Genomic DNA, 11,567 nt, shown 5'->3' with positions numbered 1-11,567 from the left:
AGCCAATGGGCGCGCGGGAAGGGCGCGGCGCGGCGCCGCCAGCGGCCGCTGCTTCAAAGCAGCGCGCGCCGCTAACGGAAGCGGCCGGAGTCAGGCGCGGCGCGCGAGTCGTCGGCAGCTGGGGTGAGGGGTGGCCGCCGTGAGGTGCGGGCAGAAGGGCTGCGCGCGGCCTCCTGCCTCTCCTTTTGTGTCTTTCCTCCTTTGTGCTCTCTCACTCGGCACGTGTCTGTGATGCTCAGGGTCCTCGGGTGAATCCCCGGCCCTACCTACGGGGGTCTGCGCGCCTCTCGCTTGACACCGGTCTGTCTCCTCCTAGTGAGGCGTCGCCAAGGACGTGAGAGCTTCTTCCATTGCCAGCTGAGGTGGTGTCACGCTTTGAACTGCTTTGAGCTGCCAGGCATTGCTTTCATGGAATCGCAGAATCATTAAGGCTGAAAAAGCCCTCTGAAATTACCTATTCCAGTCATCGGCACATCCCCACCGTGCCCATTGACCACGTCCCTCTGTGCCACATCTACAGGTTTCTTGAACACCTCCAGGGATGGTGACTCCAGCGCCTCCCTGGGCAGCTGGTGCCAGCACCTCACTGTTTTTTCTGAAAATAAATTTTTCCTAATATCCAACTTGAACCTCCCCTGAATGCTTTATGACATACGTAACCTTTAAAGGCCACAGTTGTGGTAATGTGAATGCAATTGCAATGCACTCTGCAGCCAAAGTGCAGGCACTCGTCCCTGCCCCAAACAAAAATGGTACCTGCTGACCTGGCTCAGAAGAGCTCTAGGTAAGGAGCTTTGCCTTTGTGTTGAATTGTATGAGAGAGAACAGAACAAAATAAAGCTCTGGGCACTGAGCTATGAAGTAGCATGGCTCCTCTGAAGGACAACCATGCGGTGATCAGTTGTGTGCTGTGGGTGTGAAGGTGGGGCTGCAAGTCAGTCAGAGAGATGTGAACTTGTATGTGTCAATGCTTTCTCTCCTTTCCATTTAATAATAAAGAAATTGTGCACTGTAAGGTTGAATGGTGATGTAAATTGTAGTACTTTCAATTCTACTCAGTTATGCATAAATCTTTCCGTTCAGGTCTAAGTATCCATTCCTATTCATGAAGTATAAAAAATTTCTGCTTGCTGAGATGCAAATCCACACTGGACTGTTGTTTCCTCAGGGAACAGTGCTTGTCAATTGATGAAGCTGTTTCTTGTGGATGATATCAAACATAACTGTTCAGTGCTTGGCTGCTGATTAAGTCACCTGAAGAAGAGTAGTGTTGAGGTTAGAACTTTAAGAAGTGAATTCCCATGTAGATGACCATGTTTTCACATGCAGTAACACAAAAATGTCTTTTTTTCTTTTCTATTAGAAGATCTTCATAAATTGTTGAAAGAGTTGTTACCATTTATTAAAACTTCCAGTTCAATCAACGAAAGATCATCAGATATTACTTGATATGCTAAATTAGTTTGAGCTAATCTTCATTCATCTTTAATTTTAATGATAGGTAAATCTTTCTGCATTCCGCGAGGTAAAACTTCTTCTTTGCTTGGGTAGTTTTTGTCACTGATATTATAACTCAAATACACCATGAAGTAGTTCATTGTTGTGCTTCATGCCTCTCTTCCTTCTGCCTATAAAACAGCATAAAGGAAAAGGGGGGGTCACAGGGGAGCCCAGAGGATAATATACTTTCTACTTTGGGAGCAAGAGTGCAAATATTTTAGGTAAAATTGGTGTAATAGATAAGATTGAAACAAGTTATTGTCTTTACTCGTCTTTCAGAAAATCAAAGGAAAATGCTGAATGCATTACTTGTTGACTCTCAACTTGCCTTCAGGTTTCTTTCTGCTTCTCAGTCTTTGTTGAGGCTCACTGCCTCTGTAGCTTCTATTAAAAGATTCACTCAGCTTGAGAAATCTTTTGATTTCTCAAGTTCAGGCTGAGGCTAAAGCTAAAGATTTTATCTCTGCACATGAAGGACTTGAGCCACAAGGCCTGTTATTCTTGACCTTATGATAAACATACGGGATATTTACAAATAGTTTACCAAAAAAAGAAACAGGAGTGCTTCTGTACATACGTCACAAGCAAAAGTATCCTCTCCGTTCTTCCCCTTTGCCTTCTTTCCAGAAACTACAACTTTTTATTTTTGTACTTAAAAGAGATTTAAGTGAACTCAGGTTTATCTGTTGGACCAAGATTTAGGTTCAATATTCATAGGCCTCAAGTAAACAAACTTTCTCAAAAATCATTGCTTTCTTATAAATATTATTTACCTTCTTACGGTATAAATATTATTTACCTTCTTCTTGGCTAGTCACCAGTGCCCCCAAGCAGCTCTCACTCCTCTTCAGTAGGATGGAGGGAGAAAAAATATTGGAAAAACTTGTGGACTGAGATAAGTACAGGCAGGTGGCTACTACAGACTGGCAGATTGAGACAAAGTAAGTGAGGCCTTATAATGACAGGCCATGGTTGTTAGGGAGGATTTTGTCTGGGTTGAAATACCACAGTGCATGTGTACTAGTTAGGTGCTGACTAACTATGCTGCTGCTCTGTAGAAAAGAACCCAGGGATCCTATTGGGCAAGCTAAATGAAAATCAGTGGGTGCATCTCTGGTGATGAAGATTGAACATATAGTGAGCTGGTATTAACAGATACATAGCAATTAGTCCCCTCTGGAATCACAAAATCACAGAATGTCTGTGGTTGGAAGGGACCTCTGGAGGTCCAGCCCACTGCTCAAGAAGGGACATCCAGAGCAACTTGCCCTGGAGTACGCAAGGAAGGTTCACTGGGGACAGTCTCCAAAATAGCATCTAGTTGGGCTCCTCTGGAAGACTTTAAGGAAGACTTTAACATACCAGAGGCCACTAAAATGAGTAAGAGATTGAAGCACAAGCTATGTTAGGAGAGGCTGAGAGCCATTGTGTTTTTTGTTGTTGTTGTTTTCTGTTAGGGTGGTTGTTTTTTTCCTTAAGAAAATAGGTTAAGAGAAAATCTTACCCTTTTCAGCTGCCTAGAGGGAGGATAGAGGGAACAGATTCTTCTGAGGAATGCATAGCAGCAAATGGCCAAGGGGCTATTGTCACAAGCTGCAGCAAGGCATAGATACCTGGAAAGAATCTTAACAGCTACGATATTCAAACATTGGAACAGATTGATCAAAAAGGTGGTAGAATTATGGCCTGAAGATACTCAAAGCTTAACCGAATGTCCAATTTGAATACCTTCATCTAATTTCAAAGTTGGCCCTGCTGTGAGCAGGTAGAATGATTTCTGTCAATCACTTCTATCCTAAATTGTTTTGTTTCACATCTGACAATTGTCATAGAATAATTCCCATAATTTTGTAGCAAAAAATACTTACAGCTCTAAAGTTTCTGAAAACAAAATGCACAATATTGATGACAAGAGGTGATGCACAGAGTTCAAGTGGTCGCTTCTAATGTCATTATCTTTAAAACATTAGGAACATACCAAGAGCTGTGTGTGAGTCCAGAGTATATGGCTTCACTTAGAAGTCAGTCTCTGTAAAGCATGGGAATGAGTAAAGAATGATTCTAAAAAGCATATTAAAACATACTGGGAACTAACTCCTCGTTCATTTTAACAATATGAAACTGGAATGCATTATTTAAATCATTCAGAAAATATTACTGAAGTGTCACTATGAATAAATACAACAGCTATGTCTGGTATAAAAACAAAGAGGCATATTTATTGGTTACAATCAATTTAGATTCATGGACAGCATGACACTACGTCTTAAAGAAAAAGACCCAGAAGTGTTTCTCTGGATTAACTGAGTTTCGGTCAATGAAAAGATACCTTTTAAGTAGATTGTTTGTATAGCTGAAATGGTGGAACCTCCACTGAGGATATTTCTTAATCAAAAAGGCTGTTGATCCCTGTTCAAACTTGACAGAATTCGTTCACTGGAATTATTTTCTGAAGGAATATACACACTGAAAAATAAAATCTAGACTTTATTCTCTGCGAGTTTGTGTCTCAACAGTCTGTGACTCCAGAATTTTGGTTCTAAACAATTAAATATTTACAAGTTTCTGTTCTGTTTGAACAAGCATACTTTGGAGTTGTTTACTGGGTCTGGCTAGGATGGAGTTAATTTTCTTAAAGCATCCTGTATGCTGTAATTTGGATTTGTGACCAAAGCAGTGTTTATGACCAAACCAATGTTTTAGCTATTGCTGACAGTGTTTACACAGCATCAGGATTTCTCACACTGCCCTCCAGCAAGTTGGCTGGGGATGAGCAAGAAAGAAGGAGGGGACATGGCTGGGACAGCTGACCCAAAATGGCCTAAGAGATGCTCCACACCGTGTGACACGCCCAGCAATAAAAGCTCAGGAGAGGAGGAGCAACGAGAGGCATTCGGGGCTATGGTGTTTTTCTTCTGAAGTAACCGTTAGGTAATGAAGCCCAGCTTTCCTGGAATGACTGAACATCTGCCTGCCATCAGGAAGTAGTGAATACATTACTTATTTTGCTTTCTTTTTTCGCATGCGCTGCTTTGCTTCACTTATAAAACCATCTTTAACTCAATGCAATGTATTTAATTTCTGTTCTGGCTTTTGCCTGTACAATTCTCTTCTCACTCACTGCAGGGGAGAGTGAGCAAGCAGGACTTAGCTGCCTATTAGGATTAACCCACAAGTAGGCACTATTGTGATTTGCTGTAGGAGAAAATGAAGTTGTTACCAATACCACAAATCAGACTTGTTCAGTTAGGAGCAAAATAAAAACTGCCTGTAAAGCAGTTGCTATAAGGTGTGATATATGGTACACTTGTACTGCTGGAAAGTGTTGAGTTTACTGGTAGTTTGGAGCACATCTCATGGATTTTGTTCAGCTAGTTTACTGTGTGTATATGTATGAGAGGCATACATGCTTGCTTTTTTACAGTCTGAACTCTGAAGTTATGTGGGTTTTGTTGTTGTTGTGTTTTGTTCGTTTGTGTGTTGTTTTCCTGCCAGCATCCTGTGGAAATCTGGGTATATTTGATCAACTGATATCTTTGGAGAGAAACCTGGTAGGTATCATTTGGAGTTCCAGTCACACTTTTTTGCAAATCAGTTTCCTACATGAATTCTCAGAATCAGTAAATTTGTCAGATTATTTGTATATCTTGTTCTTCATCATTATTGTGTATGCTTATGTCTTACAAAGTTTGTACAAGCTCCTTTAAAATTAACACTTGAGGTTATTTTAGAAGATGGACTCCTACCTGCCTTCTTTTTCTATCATCTTACTGATATTTAATTCTGTGGAAGAGGTAGAAGAAATTGAGGAAACCAGAATACCATATGCCTTTTTAGAGCATACTTGGGTGACAATCAGGAACAGATGGAGAATAAGACCAAGACCTAAATTCTACAAAACAACAGAATCAAACTAGAATTAGCCAAGAAAAAAACAATCACTTCAGACACTGGAGTATGAAGCATGCTTGTGATTAAGGACAGGAAGGATGTAAATTTACATCTGTGAGTTTTAAAACTTGTTGAAATTTAGTTTAAGGTTGCTTGCCTGAAATTAATAGGAAAGCAGTATTTGAAGGTGTCGTGACTTAAATACTGGAAGGCAGCTTTTGAAAGCTGCACTTACAGATCATAAATGAGATCACTTTTTATGTCTGGGCACATAAAATCAATTTTAATCAGTGTTTACTTCTCATGATTATTCTTTTTGCGTGTTCTACAGTTAGTATAAGATATTGCACTTTTCCTTTGTCTTCAAATATTTACATTGCCACTTGGTGGCCTCATTCGATAAGGCAATTAACAATAAAAATCTAAGTTAAGATCCCTTTTTTTCCAATGGTGTGCAATTCAAATCTTGTTTTTCTTCCTATATATCCAAGAACAGCACATCACTTGTTGCAATTGAATGTATGTATGCTGTGTTGATTGCTGTGGTTCCCGAAGGCCTGAATTGCTGATGTGAAGGTGATCAGACCTGAAAGCTCTTCAATGAAGGACAGAACTGAACTGAATGACTTTTCTCCCCTTTCTTCCTTGCAATTCTCTGTTGTTTTTATATTCCTTAGTTTTTTCCCCCTCAAAACAAGATCTCATCTACTACCTCCATTGTTTAATGTATTTTAAAGACTATATCTTGTTCTGTTTTTTTTGCCAGGCATCTTTCCCACTTATTTTGCATCCTTTATTCTTATTTTCCTGACTAATCTCTTGCAGATATTTTTCTGTATCTTTCTTCTGAAACCATATCCCAAATCTCTGTCCCTTTGGATAACACTCTTGTCAATGATGGGATGGAAACTCAGTTCCCAGTGCCTTGATACTGAACCCACAGTGTCTTACTCTGCTGAGGCTCTGAGCAAGAAGCCGGAGTGTCATTCTCCTCCAGTCTTGCCTTATGGTTTTCGTGCAAAATCTGTATCGGTCTTTTGCATCTTCATAGCTTCAGGATCTTCAGGAGCTATTAAAAAAAAAAAGCAGTTAAACATAAGCAATGATTAATCATTAAAATAGCAACATTTAAAATATCTTTGCTTTTTGTTAATTCATTTACCTTTCTGTAATTACATAAAACTGTTTAGGCATTTTTCTGTTTTGGAGTTTTACTTGATACACTTAAGGTCCTGCTTTATTTGTAATTGGAGCTGGTCTATCCATCCAATTCACCTCTGAGGTTGAAATCTTGCATGGAAAATATGGAACATTACTTTCTATCCTACTTGCCATTCTGCAGAGTAGTGGTTTGTTCCTTTTTTTTTTTATCCATGGATTGAGTGTTCCTTCCCAGCTGAGTTGCTGAACAACATTAATCTCTTCCCATTGTTTGCTCAGGGTCTCTATCTGCACCTCGCTTAAAACAAAAGGCTTAATTTTTTAACAATTATTATTTTTTTCTCCAAAGCATACATCTAAATCACATGAACTTGTGAGAAGCTGTTTTGGCCCACAGAGCATTAAAATGCCAAGGTGATGGGGTATCCCAAACTCTTCCGTCATTTTTCAGCATTTTGGTTTACACTAATTCTGCAGGTCCATTGGTTGATTCAGTTTACCATGAATTAAGACTTACCAGCAATGTGAAATCTCTGTTTTACTTCCAGGCCTCCACATAATTCCTTCATGATTACCCCTGGAAAATACATTCCTTGCTCCAAATCAGTTTATTGGTTTAAATCACATCTGGAAAATAGAATATTAAATACTTACATTGTGGGAGACTTTGCTGTAGCTTTCTGGACTGGCACTGTCCCAGTCCATTTCGTCAATGGATCTAGTATTAGCAAACAATATTTAACCCCATTTTACATGGTGGTAGGTGGGATTAAACTGAGACTACTTGTACTCTATAGTGTAGTGCATTTGTATCCTAGCCTGTAGTTCTTGAATTCTCAAATATTTTAATAGTATTTTTCTTTATTCTCCAGATGCGGTTATTCACTCTTGCAAAAGTTAAGTAATTATGTACCCATCTGTCTTAATATTGGGCCAACTAGCCATTTTCTAATACTCCCTTTTGTGTTTAAGCAGCCCCTGGATTATTTTGTTCATACATCTATTGCATCTACTGTAACAAATCTGCTCAATGTGTATATCTTTATCTACAAGCTGCCAGGTCCTGCACATTGATCACAACAATGCCATACAACGCTACAGGCTTGGGGCAGAGTGGCTGGAAAGCTGCACTGAGGAAAAGGACCTGGGGGTGTTAGTGGACAGCTGGCTGAACTTGAGATAGCTGCGTGGCCAGGTGGCCAAGAAGGCCAATGGCATCCTGGCTTGTATCAAAAATAGTATAGTCAGCAGGACAAGAGAGGCAATCTTTGCTCTATACTCAGCACTGGTGAGTTCTTTTCTGACCTTAATGATTCTGTGCTTTTATGATTCCAAGTGTTTGGTATCTGGCCACACCAGACTGTTAGTCTATAAAAGTTAGGACCCTTCTCCGTGCTTCATCCATCTATTAGCTTCTTTAGTAATCACCCCTCAGTTCCCTCATTTGCATCTTGGAAAGTGGTTAGATCTTTGATAACTTTGTACTATTTTCTTTGTTTTGTTTTCAACATGGGTATCCAAATTTTATGATTATTGAAATGACTGTGATCTTAGCAAGGGTATCTGCTTGACTATTTCAATTCCACTATATTTGTGTTCTTTCTTTTGATAATGCTTTTACTTAAGATGCATATTTTTCTTCCTCAATGTGTTGGTGGGTTTTTTTTGTGGTTTTTTTTTTTGGAACTACTGTCAGGATTTCCTTTCCATTATTAGTAGCCTCCTAGATTAAGATACTGTACTTGCAGGTCATTGTTCCTCTAAATTGGTAGCCAAATAGTTAAAGCTTGTCATACGCAATCTGAAATTACGTACAAAGCCAAGTCATTTCCTTTAGATTCCACTTTTAATGTTGTTAGTGGAGCACGTTAGCTCCGCTGCTTCTGCAGAGCTACTCTGCGGAAAGAGGGCAACACCTTCTTATATTTCACAAGAATTGCTGCATATATAATGCAGGATTTTTCATCTTTCCCATAAAAACCGGACCCATCTGTGAACCATGCTGAATATTCTGTGGCAAAAAGTCAGCAACAGAGCTTTTATCTGATAACAGTTGACAGGTAAGAGATATGTAAACAGATAAATTGCACTTTTGTTCTTTTCCACTGGCTAAAAGGCTATATAGGGCTGGTGCTAAAACCTTGTTGTCTTCTACAGAAAGTTCTTAGTTTATAGAAGCCAATGTTTGACCATCTAACCTTGGGTTTGATACATGTCTGGCTTGTACTTTTCAACTGACTATGTAGTTTAGCAGAGCATGTTGTATGATATATATTACTGCAAAACCACCTCTAGTGATACATTCTGTAAGATCAAATGCCATCTCAGTGTTAAATTTGTCTTTTCACAAGCAGTGAATTTCTTTCCCTTTTATCTTAAGACTCTGAAGGCAAAGACTGTAACTTGCTTCTTATTGCAGTGTGTTCTTGAAACAGCGGAGTCCTGAGATCTAGATCAGCAATGTCTAGCTGAACCGGAAACATCTTAAAATAATTCAGGTAGCCGCAGACAGGGTTTGAACTTGTGGCTTTCCTTCCTTCTGTTCTTCTTTCTGTTCTTGGTCATGAGATTTCTTCACAAGGTTGATTAGTGGTTTACTGATTTATGCAAGTAAAAGGAAGTTCTCACGAGAACTTAAGCATTTGCAAAAGTGAGTATTATACACTTATTCCTGTGAGGGTTGAACTATAGGATACGTTCTTCTCTTTGATGATACCAGTGTTGCTCTCCCTTCTCCATCTAATACTATTCCTGAATATTTCACTTCAGATTGTTCCAACTATATTTTATCATGATTATCTTTAAAACCTGGGTTTTGTATAATGCTGATGACTTCTCTGACCTTTTCCCATATTTTCACATCAATTTTTCCATGTACCAACATATCATCCATGTATGATATGGTGTAACACTTTTTAATAGTATTTCATCTACATTTGTTTTCCATAGGTCATTGTGAGAGTAATGTCTCCTGTTTATTTCCATGGAAACTGCAGAAGATACAAAGAGCACAATAACACTGTTTGACAGAGCTGCCATCTGTCACACAGCAACAAAATGTAGTGGAATATTGGTGGGAAGGTTCAACATCTACTGCCATAAGACCAACATCCACCTCTGACACCATGAGCCAACATAATAAAATAGGAGGCATTACTTTTGGAGTAGCCCTCATATTTGATCTAAAAAGTCTTAAGATATTTGAAAAAAATGCTATTGCTTTCTTTCACTTCCTTTCAGGTTGCCCAGGGAGGTTGTGGATGCCCCGTCCCTGGAGGCATTCAAGGCCAGACTGGACATGGCTCTGGGCAGCCTGGTCTAGTGGTTGGCGACCCTGCACTTGGCAGGGGGGTTGAGACTCGATGATCTTTGAGGTCCTTTTCAACCCAAGCCATTCTATGATTCTATGATTCTATGATTCACGGGTACTGTCTTTGTTCAGGTAGCAGAATTATAGAGAGAGCACTGGCTAAGTCAGTAACAAAATATCAGTGAGATATACTGCTGATATTGCTTAGTGCTACGAAAATTTCAGATGTCTTTTTGTCACAAACAAGCTGAGAGATGGCTATTTTATTTAAAAGTTAAAAATCCATGGCTAGACTTCTTGTCAAGTGTTCAATACAGAGAAAAATTGAGATTTAAAAATATAGGTCTTTGCACTCGGACCTTGGTTTTCAGTAAGCTGAAGATGGTGAGCTGGTGTCCTTCCTCTGTTTCTTGAGGGAGTTAATATTTTTTTCAGTGTGAAGGAGGACCTGGACCTTCAATTAATACATAGCTTCTATTTTTCCACATTTTAACTTACAGGCATACAAAACTTAAGGAAATTCTGTTACCCAAATATCTAGTGTTTTTACTTCCTCCGGATTCCTAATAACAATGCATCAGTGACCTGCAGGAATCACTCCACCCTCACCTCCCACTGGTCAGTACCAATTCCAGAAACATCCGTAGCAAAATCTGTAGCTAACGCATTTTGCTTCAGCAGTACAGTGCCAATATTTCTCTGTTGTTTACAAGAGGAGTCTTCCCACTCTTAGGCTCAAAGAAACTCCTGTACTCCAGAACTTGGCAGCTATGTCACTGCAGGCAGAGACCTCCATTACAGGTGCTTGAACATTCTTTCATGTGGATGAAACAACATTGATAATTTTCCCGCTTTCCTGAGTTCCAAATGGAAATAATTTTCTTTGGAGGCCATTTATTGAATTATAGTCTCAATGAACATCATAGCAATAGAGGTAGTTAACATTCTTTCCCCGATCACCTAGCACTAATATTGTTATTGGCCATTCCCATTGGTCATGTATGTAATTTTACCACTATTGCAGACTGTCCTTAGTCTTTGTTACTAAGAGGATGAGATTACGCCTGTGGGCTTCACTGAAAGGAGCATGTCATATTCTGTAGTTTTTGTTCTTCCTCCTTACCTTTGTTCTATAGATAGACAAAGCAAACAAGCAAAGAATTTATAGATTCTATCCCATTTTCTCATATCTTAGCTTCTTTTTCTGAAATTTTAACTTGTTGCTCTCCTGCACTCCCATTGGCGCTCCCTAAAGGATATTATTATGATGTTCTTTTTTGCAATTGCTGTTCCACCTCTTTTTTCACAAAGAGAGATAAACTCACACTGAGGACTAGTTTCCTTTTTGTTTTTCTTTTGATCTTTACTCTTAAACAGAGGCTGTGTGTCCCTACTACCATGTTTCTGAAAATTACAGTATGGACAGAGCTGCTGCCAGGCCTGCAGGACTGAGCTTTCCTTGCATTCCTTCTTTCCTTCATTACCTTGCCCATTTTTTGAGGCTGAACTTGCAGCTCCTCTCGTTTGTACCTCTTCTCAGTTCACGTGTCCCAGAAAAATTCTTGCTGACTTACCCTTAGCACAAACACTACTGTGAAGGTACTGTGATTCTGTTAACTCCAAGGCATACTTGGATCGATGTCTGTATGCCAATCCCAACAATTTTTCAAGGATGCATGTAATTTTACATTCTTGTAGCGATCTT

The 11,567-nt window shown here is 39.5% G+C and overlaps 1 protein-coding gene across 5 annotated transcripts in view; it reads left to right on the top strand.

Annotated features, from left to right (window-relative positions):
• The window catches only part of LOC110394090 (multidrug resistance protein 1-like), a 51,879-nt gene continuing 45,289 nt past the window's right edge, over window positions 4,978–11,567 (top strand). For 4 of the 5 annotated variants that reach the window (XM_021387745.1, XM_021387749.1, XM_021387747.1 and 1 more), the window contains exon 1: window positions 8,403–8,612. The gene's annotated coding sequence lies outside the window, so the exon portion shown is untranslated. Of the gene's footprint in view, window positions 5,052–8,402; window positions 8,613–11,567 lie in introns of those variants that run through there. The other variant, XM_021387746.1, reaches the window with a different exon arrangement.

Source organism: Numida meleagris, chromosome 2 (assembly GCF_002078875.1).
Source record: "Numida meleagris isolate 19003 breed g44 Domestic line chromosome 2, NumMel1.0, whole genome shotgun sequence".
In the NCBI taxonomy this organism is placed as follows: Eukaryota; Metazoa; Chordata; class Aves; order Galliformes; family Numididae; genus Numida; species Numida meleagris.
Note: the sequence above shows the minus strand (reverse complement) of the source record. Positions and strands in the feature narration are given on the sequence as shown.